We start from the raw sequence: 18,509 nt of genomic DNA, 5'->3' as shown, positions 1-18,509 counted from the left end.
TAACGTTCAAATCTACAAAGTGACACGGATGACGATAAATATCGCATAAATAAACAATTCAGTCTCGCTGTGCGTAATTGAGAAATCATAATTTCAAATCGCCGCTCACGAGCGTCTCGTGCTTCGCGCCGGAGTATACGATGGAAAGCTGGGGAGCGGAGAAAAGAAACCGTAACTTCCTTTCTTCATAAAGTCCCGGAATATCGATACAGGAAGCCCTGGGAGGCAATATGCGTGTACCTCGAGAAAGCTGGATAAGTAAATAGGCCCGTTACCCCCCTTCGGGAAGCTTATTTTGTCCTTTGAGAGCAGCTTCATCAGTGACGGTAATATCGTAGCGCGCTGGCTGAAAATTACTTAACTGTCGACTGGAAGTTTGACGTTTCAGGGAGGGGAGGACAGCTGTCATTCGAGGGACGTCTCGCGGAACATCGTATTATTGACTTTCTCAAGATTAATAAAACTCGATCTGCTTTTGGTCATCGCCATCGACCAATGATAAGAATCTTCCTTTGATATTAATAAGACTCTACTTGAAAAACAAGGATATCGAACGCAACACAATTCTTTATCTGGAGACAAACGTTTTCATTCGAACATTCAAAGAAATAAATTTTAATAAACAAGAATCCCATCTTCGACAGATGGAGCTTTAAGAAAATGAAGAAGAAAGAATCTCGATCCACAAAACTCTATCAACTAAATATTCCGATAGATCGCGTTTCTCTCTTCGATCAAGAACGATAACCCCAGTACCTCGTAATTTTGAAAATACAAAACGGCCAAGCAAAACCCTCGATCTTGACTTCAACCCCAGCCCCCTGAAACTTTGTTGTTCCGAAGCCTTCGGTGCTAAGAGAAGCTGATCCAAACTATGCAACTTCGGCTCGTCTCGAACGTTAATTGAAATCTAAAAAGCTTCAGGAATCGGATCCAGCGCATGGCCACGATCGCGACAGGCCCGCTAATTAGACGTTTGCGACGCCGTTGGCGCTTTGCAGCAACTTCTTTCTTCTTGGGCCTCTTCGTTCCATTAATGGACGTTCAACATGTAAATCAGAGTGGCCAGCGAAGGGCTACGCGCTCGATTAAGAGGCCTCGTCGCCCTTTGGGGCAAACTTTCGTCCATGGTGCGCTCCAGCAGCGGTTCTCAAACTTGTTTTGAGAATATCTCAATATCTCAATATCCAAATCACCGACCTGTAAAACATCAATGAAGCAGCTTTTCTTTTTATCTTAATCTGAAATTGTTAAATCGCCTGATTGTATATTCTTCATCCTATAATATTTCTCATGGCCTTAAAGAGGCCCATTTGGGAACCGCTGCGCTTGGAATCGAGAATCGACAACTTTCAGCGAGTTTTCGTGGGTCGAGAATCACTTTCCGCTGTTCCATGGAATGTCTTTCGAACTTCCGCGAGCGGTCTTCGAGTTTTCTGGTAACTACTTGCGACCGGCTGCTTTCTCAAGATTCCTCTGTTCAGCTATTCGCTCGCTGCGAGGGGGGAGATACGCCATTTTCGCGACTTATCGGTAACCGATTCCGCGACCGTGCCGTAGGATAAGCTTGGCGGAATTACGATCGATCGTTTCGCATAACGATCGGATCGTACAGCGAGTCCTTCGAGAGCTTCGATGGAAGACGTCGAGGAGAATTCAAAGTTGCACTCCTCGACGATTTTTCTTATTGGCGATCCTTAAACGTGGCGAAATAGCCCTCGAAGAATTTTAATCCTACACTAGTCGAGCATAAGAAGTGTACGTACATAATTTAGATCGTACGGGATAATTCAGGCCTGTTGAGTATTTGTCTAAAAATAATCGCGACAAATTAATAGCGTCAACAAGTTGCTCGTTAGGAACACCTCGTGGCACTCATCAACCTCTCTGCTGTTATAACCTACTTGCGTAACAAACTTACCGTGTTCTGATGTCATTGTCAGCGAACGTAACTCAATTTCCAGAAATTTCGATTTATCGGCAACTTTCGATTAAACTACAGTGCGTTCACGCTGCTCCGTACGCATTCCCATTAAAACCATAATTAATTGCGCGACAATAACAGCCCCGACAGGCAACGAAAATAGACAGAAAACAGGGAAAATAATTTTTACATGCATAACGGGGCGTCGAGGGGCTAATTAAAATAATTAAATTTTTATCAAACCGTTTCGCGTGCGCCAAGGATCAAGAAAATACGTGCAACGAGGCATTGGAAAATATGAGAGCTTCTCGACGTTGTTGCTCTTTTTATGCAGATCGTTATTATCCACAGAAGGTAGCAATTATTTGAAAGCGTTATGTAAATGCATCCATTACCTTCGATTAGTCTGAATTTATCTCCTTTTTTCACGAGCACAACATCAAAGGGGTTTGAAAATTTTCTCAATTGCATATTCTGTTTCTGCACAACGTTTGCAGTGGATGAACAGAACGTTCTACGCGTGAAATTTAATTTTTGATACTCTCCTAATTGTTAAAGCGGTCTGGCTAGAGTAAAAATCGAATTTGTCAGAGGTTCTCGATGAAGTGCTGGTTCGACATTGGTAGACAGAAGCGACAAGCAACTATCAGTGATAGACAGGGCTGATTTTCAGATTTAAACGCGTTTGACACATGCGACGAGTCCAACTGGACTTTCATGGCCCCCAGAAACGACAGGCCCGGCTCACGAGATTAAGTACTCGATGAGCCGCTGATGAGCATCCATTTGTATTCCGTTGGTGATTGGACACCGCCATCGCTCTCTGCCAATCACTTCGTAATGGGTGGCGGAACGGCGTCGAACGCTTGTCGATTGCCTATACAATACCCCACTATCTATTGTTTTGCACTTGAGGGACGTGCCTCGTAAACAGAAATAAATAATCCCATTTTTACTAGTTCCTCAAGACTGTGCCCCTTCCTGTTCAGAAGATCCAGAGAATATATTTTTCTTATGGCACTACAAATTACTTAAAACTTCTATGATATTTACATGATCATTAATGCAAAACGCTAGACTTGGCTGAACAATTCGATACAGTCACACGGCTGATCGCCTCGCGACTAGGCACGAGCGGTTTCAGTACGCTCGATGGTACTTGGCTAGTCGATTACATTTATATCCTTCGACCCGAAATGCCATCGCGATGAATGCAATTTTCCACGAGAGTTGGGTGCCTCGGAATTTGACTGCTTCGAGTTTCTGCGGCGAGCGCGCTGACGTGAAATCACAAGCACGTGCTACACTGAACGATCGCTGACCTCAAGCCTCGTGTACCTTACAAAATATCCACTCGATCCTTCAGCACGATTCCTTGAATCGTTAAAGTTATTGTCGTACATATAATCGATGAAGAAAAATAAAAATAGTTGTTGCTTCTTAACAGTATCTTCAGTAAAAAAAATTATTTAATATTCATTCATGAAGATATTTTATTTTATATGAGATTGCATGCAAGACAGACATCCCTTGTTTCTTAAAAAGATAATTGTTTTATAGACAAAATGACCACCTAATGACTTTAAATGAAAAGCCATCGTAATTTAAAAAGACAGGACATGGACCGCCCTCCACAGTCGAAACTATGTTTCAAATCGACGCCATGTGCGACCATCGGGCAAAAAGCGTGAAAGAAGCCATCGACGTGATCATTATCCTTGATAGATCATGCAACAATTTTGGCCCCGCGTTTCGATTCACTTCGCGCTCGGCTATCGGACAAAACGCGGCGTGAAATTGAATAGCGGCAGCCTGGACAAATGTATTCGTTTCTGTAGCGAGCCGATATACGCGGCCATTGTCATACAGATTGAAAATTTTTCGCGGAACGCTTTTATCGGCTTTCCTAAATCGCATTAGACGCCGTTCAAATACAACGCGCCCGCGCAGACAAGATGAAAGATCGACAAGAATAGAACGTTGCCGGCAAAGTCGAGCGAAATGGAGTTCCTTTGACGCTAAGTGGGGTATATATCTTCGGAAACGTTCTCGTCCCTCCATACGTCGATGGATTCTTTAAACATGCTTCTTTGTGGGACGAGCAACAACATTCGCGAACGGGCTCCCCTGGCGTTTGGTTCGTTGCTACGCGAAATATTCACTTTGTGTCGCGGAATGCTGTTAACGGAGTCGCGCACTTTACGCCTAAATTATTGGAGAACGTGCTACAAATATCATTCTTTGCGCGAAGGGTCTCGCAGTGTGTATTTATTTATAATTTGAGGAGGCACACGAAGACGTCGCGGAGCCTTCTGTCGGGGATCATTTTCAAAAACATACTATTTGATGGTGTATATTCGTTAGATATATACTCTCACATGAAGTAATTTTCAATATTATAGATTAAATAATTGATGCAGTTAGTCACTGGTCTCTGTCTGACCAATGCTGACTGTTTCTACTTACCCTACTTACAACGACAGTCGACTGTATTATTTCCTCTATTTGCTTCTGATCAACCGAAAAATAGAAAAATCAACGAAGAAGGGGTAGTATTATACTACCTTCAACACTTTCAAATAACAGCTCACGTAGAAATAGAACGCATTGGTCGGACATAGAAAAAAGAAATGACTGCGTCTGAAAAATGATACACCTCGGTGTGCAGTGCTTAAAGCCAGCGAATAATGAAACTAAAGGGTGTTCCCGCGGACGGTGTTCGACCAGGGATAAATATCCGAAGGGAATCGAAACAAATGTCTCCCCGAGGTGCCATTGCGCGGCGTTTATTTGCCCAGAAAAAAAAAGTTATTGTTTCATTTCGTTCGAACGATTCTTCTCCTGGTTTCGGACAAGTCCCCGACGGTTTGGCCAAGTTCCCTCGATATTCTCGTCCACGATCGCGCGATTTGCTTGATCGCCGAACCGTTAGGAGAATTTCCACGATGGGAAAACACGAACGACTGACGACTTGCGTCGAATGGCCCATTTCTCAACCGACGGTCCTAGGGCGTCGCTCTGCCACGACGAGATGACACGAGGATTTTTCTCTACCTTCATTACCAGAATCCTCGGCGATAAGTCACCGAGAATCGTTCGCGGTCCTGATGGTGCAGGAGTCGAGTCCATGATATCTATGAATTTCTTGGTTGGAATGATGGAAAATTTAGAGTTGTTACAGGATTCTCCATTTTTTGGCTCCGTCCACTCGTTTATATTAATTGGCAGCTGGAACCTCTGCGTTGTTTTAACTACATTTATCAAAAACCGAAAAGCACCACCTCGCAATTCCTTTACAATCTCGCGCAAATTGTCCTGGTTGAAACAATTACAATGTCAATTACAGAATCTCTCCATTTTAAAGTAAACGTAACGAACAATGGAAAACTTCGGACAAGGGATATATTTTCGTAATTAGGACGAAAAGAGCTCTCCGTCAATGCAAAAGTATTAATACATATAAAATGACTAAAATGTACGATATTTTCTGGGACACCCTGTCATTATAATTTCTCCCTCGAACGTAAGCCGCACACCCACACAGACACCCACGGCATTCCCATTTTTCACCCTTTTCCGCAGGCACGACAATTATTTCTGCAAACAATTCGACCCATAATAGGCCTCTGCTTCCGCTCGCGCAGACCGACTTCCTCATCCATCGCGTATTTCAGAAATATCCTACACCCATTCTCGTTCTTGTCATTCGCACACCATTCAACGGCCAAGCTTTCACTCATCGCCCAGCTGCAGCGTCAACAATTCTTCGCCCATCTCCTCCCCCTCACCCATAAAATTCAGTATCTCCTGTCCAACCGACCGCAAAACAGCGGATCGAAAACGGTTCTTCCTTCACTCCCGGTTCGTTTTTGTTAATTAAACTCCACAACTGCCGGAAGGATGGAGAACGATCGTGAAACGGAAGCAGGCATCCTGAAAGGGCGACGGTCAGAAGCATGCTAGAGGGGACGGTTGGAATTCCAAACGTTCCGATAATTCATCGACGAGTCAGAATCGGCCAAATGATCGCTTTTTGCGTCCTTTCTGCCGTTACAGCCTCGCCCCGCTGTGGGAAAATTGCTGGAAATCGACGAGATGCTCCCGTATCCGTAATTCGTTCCACGCTCGGTACGAAACATTGAAGAAAAAACAACGGGGGAAAAAGGGAAGTCGGTGTTTGTTCGGGGTAGATTGATGGAAGCTATGTTTTATTCACTTGTAAAAATTCCTTTCGCGCTCGTGAATTAGTGTATACGTTAAAAATTCACTCGAGGCAGATTTTCCACTGGTCGTTCCAAAGAAAGAAATTCCTCGATGAGTATAATTCACCGTAATAACAAAGGAATGGAAACCACCAGAATTCCAGGGCTAGCAACGAAATCGTCAGTCTCGGACACCTCTACTTTACACGCTTTAAATACGAATGGTTTTTAAGTGGAAATAAAAAGTAGCGCTGAAGGGACGATGGCGCAAGAATAGAGGGAGGGAACGGGGGTGGAACTGGCCAGGTCAGGGAAGACGAGCGTTGAACAGTGAAATAAAATCTCCACTCTCCGACGTCGCTATATCATTCAGCCGCAGTTTTGTTCGGCTTAGGATTTACATGTGAAAGAGGGACGCACGTCCGATTTATGTTTTTTTTTTCCCTTGTCGTCTTTTCAAGCGCTATCCTTCTCGCCCTCTCCTCCTCCAAACGACGCGCCAGTGCGCTCGAACGATGAAGAATTTACACCGTCGACGAAAGCGTCGCGTCTCGTTTTTCCGCGCAAATAACGCGATTCCGTTCCACGGTTACCTTCCTCCTCCGTCTTTGTCGCCCTCGTTCCCGACTTCTTGTCAAGTTTATTCGCCCGTCATGCATGGCAAACATCCCCCCGTGAAACGTTAATGCGAGCGAGAAATGGCCTCCCAGCCAACGGAATAAGTCTACTCGTCGCCATGTCTTCGAAAGTGGCGGAGTATCGGTGAAGTAAATCTGAGAAAGTGGAAAATATATGCGTGGACCTAAAACGTGGAGCACTTGTATGTTTTTTATAATCTTATAGCGTAACATTTGTTCTTATATCGTTGTTGTATATCACGTCTTTATGTCGTTATATCATTGTATCTCGCATCAATTGATTTAGCTATTGCCAGGAATTAATTTTTAGGAATTACAGCCGATAGATATAAGAATGTGGAAAAGTTCTCCATGATGTCTTCTCAGGAATAAAGTACCATGCTAATGTCGTGGAACAACCGTGGCAAGTGAGTCGAGCGTGTACAAATAATTACTTTAACTCCTGTCCAAAGTAGAATTGGAACTATCCAAGTGAAACTCAAATAGCAAATGCCGCGTTGATGCGCCCTCAACACGGTTTGTGGACACTGGCTTTGGCTTTCTGTTGGCCGATGATGATGGTGATTATTTCACCTGCTTAACTCCGCCAGGAAATTATATTTATATAAGTGTTTAACAACTTTTGATTTTCTTGGTCATAATTTAATGCAATAAAAGGTAATTAAACCCTAGGTCTCGATAAATATAATTTTCTTCCTATTCGAACACTGTTAAAAATTGAGAAGAAACCAGCCCGATAGTTCTTCAACTATGCCAATATTATACCTTATAACTTGAATTGATTCCAATAATGACCCAATCAGCTCGATGGACACTCTTTCACCAGTTAAATTCGATTTGTCGAACCGTTTCGCTACCAATGGCACGGTTCAATTCCGATTGTCTTTGGTTCGAAGCGAGTTCTCGTTTTTAAAAGTAAAATCTCGTCGATTCAGAAAGAGCTGCAGAAACTTCCGAGTAATTACTACGGGCGAGTTCAAAATGCAAGGTAAGCTTCCCTTGTTCCACGAAAGAAGTTCAAAAGCTGGCAGTACGAGTCGCCTGTTTAAAGTTAAGTAATACCCTCCCACGTCGCCGCGGTGATATATAATTACTTGTCTTTTCAATGCTGAATGCTTTGCGGAGACAATGTCGAAGCACTCCAGACTCGTCAACTTTAATCTAAAATTTCGACTCCTCGAACCCCAATAAGAAGTTCTGCGACCGGAAATAAAATTCAAGTTACGCTCTGCGCCAGCGAAGACAGTGTACCGTTGAAACTGAATACAAACACGCCGCCGGGAAAAAACAAACATTCCACGCGTCTTTGGAATATTAAACGAACTCGTGTTTGTCTTTAACAAACCCTCGGTGCAATTCGCAAAAACTTGCGACGAGTGGTTCCAATTTTTATTCCGATACGAAACTTCAACGTATCAGCGGAACGTCTGAAATTATGTCCCAGGGGTAGTTTTTTCAGGTTCGATATTCGTTCGCTAATGCGTCGATGTTGCAAAAAATAAATGCCAGAAGTACTCGGGCTGTTGATAAACTTTGGAATTCTTGTCAAGAAAAATGTGCATTGTATTAATTGGACTTTCAGTTGTCTGGAGAACACTTGAGTCTTCGATAAGTGATATGTATCTATCATTGGACAGAGTATGCTACACATAATCAGCATTTTAACGGTCAATATTTAATATTTATTGACCAGTAAAGAAAATTACTAGTTGTGATTCCGTAATTCACTGTCTTCCCCGTGTGGATCTAGTACTTTCGTTTCTCGTCAGTTCGAACATCCGAACTTTGTTCGTCCCGAATGTGCGCGAAGAGCGATTTTTCTCTCGCTTATCGCGAGGCGAGCTTTCGTCCGTCTGTCGGAAAATCGATAAAGCAGCGAGTAACTCTTGGTGGAACGGGTGGGGAAAAAACAGCGGCTTCCTCGCTGATTCGTTTTTCGTTACACGCTCCCCAAAGCCATCGATGCTTCACTGTTAACACCGACGTGTCACCGTCCACTGAACGCATATCACCTTCGTTCGAATTTAAATTTTATGCCATGCGCTCGTTATGGCGGCTGTGTTCATTTTACGATGAAAGAATAAATGTAGGATTAAAAATTTTTAATGCATATGGAAGTATTTCGTTGGATAGAATATTTGTAACCACTTTTATTCAATAAGAAAGTCCTCATATTTCACACAGGTTGACCAAAGTAACAATCAATTTTTCGATACAGTGAAGACTGATTGGGAAGTTCTATTTTCCCTGAATTGAAAAATTGATTGACGTTTCATACAACCCATGTGAAATTTATGAAACCATAATGATCTAAAACCCTCTTTTTTTTGCAATATCTACAAAATCTCAAGAACTCCTCGTCTAAAATAATTACCGACTTTGGTCTATTACCAAGAAAATCCTTCACTTCCCCCAGGCTTATCTCAGATATATATTTTATGTAAAGAAAGAATTGTCGGTTTCCTTTGGAGCGGTTCCTTCTTACCGTAATCCAGACTACCTTCCGTCATGTCGCAGAAGAAATTCGAAACCACTCCGCTCACCCCCGCCCGATATTCCATTAGACGTGTAATAACACACAGAGGCGGCCATTAGCGTGTCAGAAAATCCGCTTTCCCGTAGGGATTTTCCTGCGAGCGCAGGAGTAAACCGTTGGATAATCCCTCGGCAAATCGAGAGTCCGATTTTTCCCTCTCGCTTCTCCCCGTTTTAAAAATATTTTTCGACGATCCCGCGACTTACGAAGGGTACCAAAGGATCGTCGAGAAAGGACTCGGCTGTCAGTAGATCGACGCGATATTAATCATCGCTGGCCTCGGTGAAAAGCAGCTGCCGATCGGCCTCGCGATTGTACGCTGCTCGCGCAGAAAACGTGCCTCCGTCGGTTCATCAATATCACCATTCGAAATCATTAATCGTCACGAAGAGAGGGAACTGCTCAAAAATTACTCGACGCGTGGCAGCTGCTTGTTATTTATCGAGGAAGACTCGCTGGAGTCTTTGGAGTCATGTTGAGGGTCTTTGAATTAATTTTGGAGGGGAGATACGTCGTGGGGGATAGGATAGGTAGAATGCTGATTTTTTTCGATTCAAGGGCGAGGAAAGTTGATGTAGACAATTTTACAAGTCACTCCTTAGATGTTAAACAAAATGAAGACGAATGTAAATAAATACACATGTCCATTGGTTTGAATTTTGAAACATTCAATGCTCTGGATATGAAAGACAAGTCAAATTCCAAGTCTTTCTGGAGAATCACTCCTGAGACCTAAAGTAAAATTCATTTAATAATCCTCAAGCTCCTGACAAGAATAAAACTGAAACCCTCGCAAAACATATTATCCGTAAACAGATTAGGGTTTCGTGGAATGGTAAACTCGTTTCCGTGGGAATCGAGAAACTTCCGTTCCAATCTTGCGCCTCGAGCATCAGAGAGGTGGAAAAAAAAATTAAAAACGGCCAATGACAAGGCTTTGAAAGCGCCCTGGAATTCAGCCCTTCCAGCGTCCACCGACAACACTTCAGCCCCTCTAAATAAAAACCAACCAGGCGGTCGTGTTTCGAGCAGTTCCGTTTCCACTGGCGCCCCCGCCCCCCTCTCGCGATGTCACTTTTATTAAACGCCACGTCGACTCGTCATTCAAACGTCCCGGTGGTTCGAACGGGGAAACGGGAAAAGCGTGCTGAACATTTTTTCCTCTCTGTTTTCCCCGGTTTCATTAACGACCGAGCACGTGCAGGCAACAAGAACGCGTTGCGTCGACGTCGCGCTTCAATTCGTTCCGCGATATCGATTATCTCGAGCGAAACAAGCGAAATTTCGACGACAAAATAATTATAAACGGTGCCTCCAGAACCGACAATATCGCTTCCTCTCATCCTACGGGCTACCTCGTGCATTGAGCTTTGGCGCTTTCGAGTAGAAGAAGCTTTGGAACAACGATGAAATATAGTTGATAAGTATAATAATTATGATAAAAAATATTTTTAGAAGCATGTAGCATTTCTGTGAAGTTTTATATTTTCATTTCAACCTGAATCTGTCTATTAAATGTAATAGTGGAGGCTCTGAAAGCTTCAGGCAATCCTTTTCAAGGTATTTATCTCCTTAAAAATTTCGAAATGATATCCCACTGCTTCCCCAATCCAAAACCAACTCCCCATTTTAATGCTATGCTTAATCTATTCACCTACCATAATAATCCTCCATGAACCGTATTAGAGAATGCTCTTGAATTTTTTTCTCGCAGTTTCTCATTGAATGCACGAAGCCATTCGACATCAAAGCGAAGCAAGATCGATTCTGTTTTCTCGAACGTCGAGGAATTCTCGAGAGGACGAATTAACCGAGTATTAAGGGAAAGTCCTTTAGTCTTAATCCGAGCCGAAGTGAGCCTTGAAATACCGTTCGTTCGCAATGTTTTTGTTGCTCGGGTGCCGTGCCGGGTAATGGGTTAAAAACAGCGAGCCTGGAGCCCCGTTGAGGCAAAATATCTGAGGCATAACAAAGCAACTAGCAAAAACGTCGAAACGAGCTGGAAAACAACTTGTTGAGAAAAGGGGAGGGGGGTTGGATTTTCGAGAACAGCACGCGACTTGAATCTTGAATGAGGGAACTGTTGCGAAATTTAAATCCGTTTCTTTCGGAAATCAAATTTGTTACGTCGTAGCTTATCTAGCAGCGCGTTGATAACTCGAGGGCTGCAATTAAATAAAGGATAGAGGATTCGTACTTCGCATTACTATTTATTCGAATTTCGTTTATTGGCATGGAACAGCCTCGCGTGGGAAAAGATCTACGGCTGGAAATTTTTCACGAGGCGCGACCAGGTTACGCACTGAAAATTTAAAAATCTTCGCAGAGCGTTGCAGTTCTGCGATGCATTTCCCTCTGAATAACCCAAACCCTTTCGTTTTTAATAAGACCCCACGTTGACATGGGTTCCGGCTGCGATCTAGCGAAGAGCTCGCTTGCGTGCTGTCTTAAATCCAAGCAGTTTATAGACAGCAATTTTTTTTTTAAATATGAAGCATACGTTCAGTTATTTAACAATACATTCACCCTATAATTACCGAAAATATATAAACTTCCACGATTTTCGCCGCGCATATTTTCCCGTCAGGCACTGCTTCGCAGCAGCGCGATTTTAATTGTTATGTATCGCTTGGCTTCGGGATAGAAAGTCAACTGCTAATAAAGAAATATTATTCGCAGAAATCATAAAACCATTTAATTTTCGGGACGTCATGTTTTTGCAGCGAAATCAACTGAATTTAAATAAAGTTTCGAAATATTCATTTCCTACTGTTACTTCGGCTCACTCGATGCCCGATACACTTTTTTTGTAAAATTCATTCAAATCATAAAATATTATCGGCTATCTGCGAAATACTCGTCCACGCAACGTCGAAAATCGGTGTGGTAAAAATTCATAACACATGTTTCCGAGTATTGCTAGCATTTTTTTAAATCCTCTCGGCTAAACAAAAATTCGATAAACGTTTCATACAATATCGAAGTATCGTCGCACGAAGAATTCCCTGTTCGATTTAATGCACGCACTCAAGACAGAGGGAATTAAACGCAACAACACTCGTTTAACTTTCCGTTCCATTCTCGCACATTCGTCTACGTTTTCAAACATTTTTAATTAAATGTAACAACATATACGCCACGCGACAGCGACGTAGCAAATATTTGAACAACCCTGCTTGGTTATGGATTCGCAACAAATAGGAACAAAGGACAGCGAAATTGAAACTGTAAAATATTGCGACCCTCCCCTGGCACACACCTTGCACGGGAACTGTTCCAAATTGCTCCTTTTCCCAAATGCATTCCACGTGCCTTGAGCAATCAGGCTCCTTCACACTTTATCAAGGCGACTGTGTAGTTTTAGCTGTTGATGTTTTGAACATAAAGACCCCTTGGTCGAAATTATTATAATTATTGAACCAATGCTGAATGGAATATCACTTTCCATGAAATTTACATTTGAGGTGGCACAGGAAGTCACAGAAAAAAAGGTGTCAGAGGAAAACCACTATTCTCCCTCCGAAGGATTAAATATTATGCTAAAGAAAAGAATTTTTTCAAGGAGTTTCCTCATCCACGGTTCGTAGTCGACTTATATTATTAACTCACTAATGCAGTTACTAAAGAAATAAATCCATCCAAGGAACATCGACTTTCAAACGACTTCGAACCAGGAAAAATCATTTCCCCTCGTTTCCGAGGGTGGAAACAAGAGGAAACAAGGTCCATGGGGGACCTGTGGGCGTCAGAATAATTCTACGTTTCATAAATTATTCGCGAGCACGCGGTCTCGTTTCGACGTATCGTTAATTAAACCTTGCGGAAACTCGTGGAAGTTCTCAGGTAAATACGAATCCTTGGACGGCGACAGGGTCCTCTTTGCCCGTTTCCAGCTGAACTCTCGGCATATTCGTAATGACTGAGGATTCTAGACCACGTAGAACAAGGTTACCCAGCAAGGAGTTTCCTGCCGGTGATGACGGGAACTGCGAAACGTGCACCTCAACCGTCGTCTCCGCTTCCACCCGGAATGTGTCTTATAATTAAGTATTAATTAAACGGTTAACCGAGGCCACGCGGGTGTTTCGAGCGGATCAGGACTTCACACGGTATGCCGCGTGTAAAATGCTGCGATTCCCATTACGTGTTCAATATTTCACCAGACTCTTGTGAAAGGTACTCTGGCTTCCCTTTAAACTTCTGCTGCGGAAACGTTCACGCAATGTTTGGCTAAATCTTAACGGGAACTCCACCGTTGACTTCCAACTCGCGACTGGATTTTCACGGGGAGGGATTTTAATCAAACTATTAATAGAATTGTGCGTATGAGTCGAAGGGAAATGTTTGGGGAGCTCTTGAATCAGCAGCATATATTTACGGTTCAAGTAGAATCCTTTGTTGGCGTTGATTAGATTATTCCAGGACCCATGAAATAAACCAAAAAAAGATGAGGAATAATTCCATCTCTTTCTGCTTAGATAGAAATATAAATCTTGATGCTACATTGAAATATTTCACGCTGCTCGTCGCGCTTTCCTCGCGTTTTATCAGAATAAAATGTAAAACCTTGCACCTCCCTCCCTTTGCTTATCATTTCGTTGGCCATTGGTCTACTCCCGTGCCCCAAAGTTTAATTCAATTCACGACGTCACGTTCGGCAGATTCGATCAATGCTCCGCGAGGAATCGGTTTCCAGTCAAACAACTTTCGAGTTTCGCGACCCTCCGGGGCGGGAAGCTCTGTTGTTCGACGTGGGTCGCGCGGCAAGGAGCAGATCGCTGTAAGCCCTGTACAGTCCATTGTAACGACTATTCCCCGACTCCAAGCGGAAAGATTCGCGTTCAATACGTGCCATTTAATCTTCGTCCGCGTCACCGAAACCTCGCGGCAGTGGGAGCTCGAATCGAGTGCTCCTGCAGTGCAGGGCTTTGACCGTGTGCTGTTTCGCCGGGTACACGATTAATGTATCCGTTGCGAAACACTGCGACGGAGGCGACGGACGATCGACTCCAAGAGGAAATTCGAAGCGTGCGGTACTTGGTATTTTAGATAATTAATCAGATAACTCGCTGCTGGACAAGCAGAGTCAATGTGGACGTTGAATGCTTCCAGCGTTTGTGTTTTAGTCAAACACAATTCAGTCAGCATTAGAAACACCAATAAAGATACTCTAGAGTAAGCAGAAGGCAGTAAGGAACAGATTCAAGTGAAAAACTTTACGATTACTCAGCCCCTGCATGTATCCCTCAACTAATAATTTAAAAAGCATCGAATAGCAACTTAAACAACAGAAATTCCCAAAAGATTTCCAAACAATGAAACGGTGCTCATAACTAATGCACGCGAGTGGAAGAATGCCTAAACAACGCACCAGATAACGGTATATTACATTATTCACGTAATTGTATCCTCAATCGACCACCTATTAACGCCCATTCACCCTTCCCCGTGATTGAACGCGAAACGCACTGGTAAACTGGTTCAACGAGCAACCCCAACAACATGAAACGAGAAAATCAATTCACGTCGCTAAATTCAAGCTATAACGACGCAAACATGAACCTCGTCTTAGCTGAGCTAGATGCAAATTATTGGAAATGCAGTTTCCGGTCAGCATAGCTGGTCAAAGTAAGGGTAAACCTCGATCCCTTGACGCGTTAATAGGTAACTATCGATTAGGCCGAGGTCTCGTCGCCTGGACGTACATAAGAAAATCAAATCTGATGGTGATCAAAGCAGAACGAGTTAACCATACCTGTGGCTATTGTAAAATTAATATTTATTATTTATTCTACTTTTCTTCTTAGCCATTATAACAGTTGCTTAAAATTACGTGGATCGTTAATGTTCTTGGGCACAATTTTATCAACAATATTGGATTTGCAATGAAGAAGATGAAAGAAGCTATTTTAGGAGATTTACGTGAGAATAAAGCATTTTTAAGCTCTGGAGGATTTGCGATAAGCACGACGCTGATGTGTCCTCGTAGCGACGTGCAACAGAAAATATTCGAAGTAAAATTAGCAAAATCCATGCACAGTGGGGTGCGTCACGCAACGTGGATATTCTTTTCTAACACGAATTCAATTTCGTTAATTAGTTGATCTTTCAAAATGCGGGGCAGGTAAAGTAAAACAACGTGCCAATGGAAACGATGACAAGAGATACACAAAAGCTGACTCGCATTTCCACGTGAAAGGATTACGTCTACAATTGTATGCACAAGAGAGCCATGTTTTGTTTGACTAGAAAGTTTTAATGAAATATATTGTCAAAGTAAAAGTACAACTCCTCATACCTTAGAATAATTATTCGACTACATGGAAAGGCTCTTTCTAATCGAAAGCGTCAAGATTTTACTCGCCAGAGATCCAAATGTTCAACAAAAAATTTCACGTTTCTGGTCCCAACAAATTTGCAGAACACCCACGAACAAATACAAGGGTTTCCTCGATGTCAGAAGCAGAAATAAAGGTTGTAGCTCGAGATCGAAGAAAAGGAGGACGGGGAATGTAAAGAACGAGATGAAACATAACTTGGAGCACATCTTTCGTATTGACCCAGGACAAAGGAAAAAGAGGACAGAGATATCAAAGCATTCCACCTCTTGATTCCCGATCGGTTTAATGAGATCCTTCTTGCTCGCGCCGTTGTGGCGATTCCAGTGGTTCTTCTCCGCTTCCTCTTTTTTCACCTCTTTCCTTTTTCCGTCAAATAATACCCGGATATGAAAGAAACACACCCCAAAGATTCCACGAATCGCCCAACGATAAAATCTACCCCCTCCCCTCGTTTCCAGTGGAATTTCAGTTGTTCTATTTCACTTTTTTTTTTTCTTCGTCGAAATCGCGGTCGAGATGGAAGCAATATTTCAAAACGAGGTAAATTTTATTTTCTCTAACGAAAAGTTTCATTTTCGGTCCCGAACCCTCCGCTTCTTATTTTTAATTAACGCAAGGAAAACCGAGGCACATAATTAATTCACCACAAGAATACGAATCGAGAAGTTCTCGCTCCAAGGAGACCGGAAGACAGAGATTATTATTTCATCGAACTTCTGAAATCAGCCTGCAGAACGAGAATGTTATTCCGTGCTTGGGGAATTGCAAATCGTGACGAACGTTCGCTCGATTTGTTTACACCAGGCGTGATTCGTATGCAACACCTGTAATTAGGATGCGTTCGTGAATATGTTAAATCTGTGAAATTTGATTCTAATCAGGAGTGCATCGGGCTGCAGATTGTTTCTGTACAAGTTCTAGTTGAATCTAATATTCATCCTGAAATCTTGCCTCGGTAAATATTTGAACATCTATACAGGTCAAAAAGAAAGTCAAGAAATTATTTTCTCCACCTCCAACAGCTAAAAAATATTTTCAAAGAACATAGGTGAGTACGCGCATCTAATTCCGTTTAAATCAAAATCGCATCGGCCAAATTGAACGCAGGCTGGATCGCAACCCTCGAGGAACCTGTTGCGAGGCAGCCCTAAATCCCGGAAGCGCGTTTCTTTTAGAGCATCGATAAACCCCCAAGAGGGAAGACGATCCGGTTGGTAAAAGGCCATTCTTACGGTGGCAATTTCCGCATCGGAAGTTCGAAACTTCCTTACACCGTGGTAATGCGGGAGAGCTCGCGGAAGAAAGCCTGGCAACGACCATCGGAACGCAGGGCGAGCACGTACTCCAGGGTTAATGCACCTCGGGCCGCTGGCTGGCTCTTGGCTGGCCTGCTAATTGGAATTTGTGAATTACGAGCCGAAGAAAGGTCGGTATTAAAGCAGCCTTTGCTGCGAGAAACGTACCCCCGCGCGGCCATTGTGAACGCGTAGTCTCTGTACTCCGTTTCCTCCATCCCGGCGATCTTTTCCCTTCCCTTTCTTTTCCCCGACGGATTAATTAAACGTTTTCGAGTTGGGAGGGGGTTTCGTTCAGCAGTGCTAAGAAACGAAATTCAATGAAACGCCAAGTTCGATTTTCAATGGGGAAACGGGTTAGGGATTGGGTGTCTAGAGATCGTGTGAGAGGAGAGAGGGGGTGGAGTTCAATGAAGAATTAATTTCAACGCAAAATTAATAATTCTAGAAGATTAAAGAGCTGTGTTTTCAAGCCTTTTGGTTTGGGGGAGTTCACTGTCAGAGAACTCTGGCTACACCCCTCCTATCTGATGAAACAAGGTGGTAACAATTGTTACAATTTTCAATACAGTTTTCAATTTTTTATACATTTTATTTGCCTTTTTGTCGTTTTAATGGTTTACTGACAAGAGGACGCGAACGCAATGCTGTCGATTTTTGGCTTAAAAACGTATATATTGAGTGTCCAAATACTGGCAGTATAAAGTGATTGTATCCGTTTTGAGGTTGACGGCCTCAACGATTCACTATTTTCCATTTTCCATGTGTTTTATTCCTTTTTTATGGCAGTTTACTCTCAAAAGCCTGTAACTTCGAAGCTTCAAAAATATACACGATGCTCGTTCACTGACTGTACGAACAACAGTTTGGTTTTGCATGAAGAATCGAACGAGACATATAGAATAAAACTTTTCAATACGGGGCTTTGTTTCGGGGGAAATACATTTTGCAAATATGTGGGGCACTCGTTTAACCATGCGTGACCATTATTGACTGTTTCTACTTACTTTGCTATCAATAAGCATTGATGACAGTATCGTGTATTACAACTGGTTCTAAGTTGAAGTTAGTTCTAAATTATACTACTACAAAACTGCTAGACAAGCTACTTTCTGTATGCAAAGATTTTTTCAGTTACACATTTGATGAAGTTACACCTATCGAGAGAATCGAACGAGACTTTTACCAATATTCGAAATCCTCTGTCTACCGATCAGGCGAAGGAAGAATAGAGATCACCGTGCTAGATAACGCCTATCACTATTTATCGGATACATTGTCCCTCATAGGTTCCCAGGCGTACATCGACACCTGACGCCCGTCGTCTATTGTAATCCTTGATGGATGACGTCATCGGAGGATGGATACTAATCGTTTCCATAATCTTCCCCGCATTGTGGTCTTCTGCTATGACTGGATCCTAATTGCTGGGTAATTATGGTAATTATCGAAGATGTTCTATCGCGATACGAGCCATTTCGCTGAGTCTTCCGTCTCGAAACCGTTGGCGAAACTTAACGCGTTTTCGTTCCTAACTACTGATGAGACTTCGATACTTTTGCTTGCAGCTTGC

The 18,509-nt window shown here is 42.8% G+C and overlaps 1 protein-coding gene across 6 annotated transcripts in view; it reads left to right on the top strand.

The window, feature by feature from the left end:
• Nucleotides 1-18,509, top strand: part of LOC128886307 (neuroligin-4, X-linked) — a 328,018-nt gene that overhangs the window by 155,456 nt on the left and 154,053 nt on the right. The window contains exon 1 of one of the 6 annotated variants that reach the window (XM_054141024.1): nt 18,300-18,376. The exons of the other annotated variants lie outside the window; for them this stretch is intronic. The gene's annotated coding sequence lies outside the window, so the exon portion shown is untranslated. Of the gene's footprint in view, nt 1-18,299; nt 18,377-18,509 lie in introns of those variants that run through there. 6 annotated transcript variants of the gene reach the window in all.

Source organism: Hylaeus anthracinus, unplaced genomic scaffold (assembly GCF_026225885.1).
Source record: "Hylaeus anthracinus isolate JK02 unplaced genomic scaffold, UHH_iyHylAnth1.0_haploid 11982, whole genome shotgun sequence".
Taxonomy (NCBI): Eukaryota; Metazoa; Arthropoda; class Insecta; order Hymenoptera; family Colletidae; genus Hylaeus; species Hylaeus anthracinus.
Note: the sequence above shows the minus strand (reverse complement) of the source record. Positions and strands in the feature narration are given on the sequence as shown.